We start from the raw sequence: 1,502 nt of genomic DNA, 5'->3' as shown, positions 1-1,502 counted from the left end.
AAATTCGTAGTGTCAGGTTCTAGTTTTACATTGTTGTTATATATTTGTTAAACTATGTCTTTAATAATTATAAAATTTTGAAAATGTGTTTTATTCATTTTTATTAAAAATGAGAATTTATTGTATATAAGTATATTTGATGATAATAGTTGAATTTTTCTTATTCATTATTTCTTTAGTAATAAACTTTCCCATTAGTAAGCGAAAGAAGTATGGTTGATGGTAGATTGCATTCTTAAGGTTTAATTTTTTTTTTCTTATTTAATATTGATGTGTATATGTGAAATAAACAATTATAAATAACCCAACATGCTTTAAATGGCATGTAAAGATACAAAAATTAAATTCTATAATAATTACATATATTTTAAGATAGTGTGATTTAACATATACGCCATGTTATTCTATAGTGTTTAATTGCAAATCAAGTCTTGAAGTAAATTAAAATACCATTTATTATTATTTTATTTTTAGGTGTTGTCCTTCTCTAATTGACATAACTTTATGTTTGGAGCATCACTTTTATAAATTGTGGTGATTTTCAAGAATCACTTAAATCTCAATATATTTATTTTTGGTGCTATAGGACCAAACTAAAAAATTATTATGCTTTCTTTTTTAAAAAATTACTTCTTTTAATATATCTCTCAATTATTATGCAAAATGAGAATTTATTGTATATGTATACATTTGATAATAATAGTTGATATTTTTCTATCCATTATTTTTACCATTAGTAAGCGGAAGAAATATGGTTGATCCTTAAGGTTTAGGAAATTTATTTCCTATTTTAACATCAATGTGAATATGTGAAATAAATAATTATAAATAACCAAGCATATTTTAAATGGCATACAAGGATGCAAAAATTAAATTTTATAATTACATATATTTATATTTTAAGATAGCGTAGTTTAACATATATGTCATGTTATTATATAACGTTTCATTGCAAATCAAGTCTTAAAATAAATTAAAATATCATTCATTATTAGTTTGTCCTAAGTTTTTGCTACCTATTCTAGGTGTCATGCATGCAGTGTCCTGCATCCTGCATCCTGCAAGTGCCAGCTGTTTGCATATGCAGAGGCGTCCATGGTGGTCAACAAATGCCTTGTCAGGAGTGCGGAGTAAGTTCAGAGCAGATAGTGTCGACCATCCAACAGCTAATTCTCGGGAGTAAGTTCAGAGCAGAGAGTGTGGAGCAGCTAGTTTGAGGAGGAGAGGAGCAGAGAGCGCGGAGCTTCACCTTGCACTGTTCCCTTCGTCTATTCATGATAATAGTTTTCCTTCTATCACTCAAGCTTTCACTATATAAAGTGTTTTCTTAATTCATCATGAATTAATTTCACTCTCATTTCATTATTATTTCTTTGCTATATGCTTCAGAGGTGGTTTTTCCAATTTCATATTTAAGGTTTGTCCATATGCTTCTGTTTCTAACCTTCTATCATAGCAGACAATGTGTCAAACATTCCAAAATCCCGAGCCTTTTGCGGTAA

Source organism: Pinus tabuliformis, chromosome 7 (genome assembly GCF_031772625.1).
Source record: "Pinus tabuliformis cultivar Carrire ecotype Pingquan chromosome 7, CPIR1, whole genome shotgun sequence".
Taxonomy (NCBI): domain Eukaryota; kingdom Viridiplantae; phylum Streptophyta; class Pinopsida; order Pinales; family Pinaceae; genus Pinus; species Pinus tabuliformis.
The sequence above is the reverse complement of the archived record's forward strand: the minus strand, read 5'-3'. Positions refer to the sequence as shown.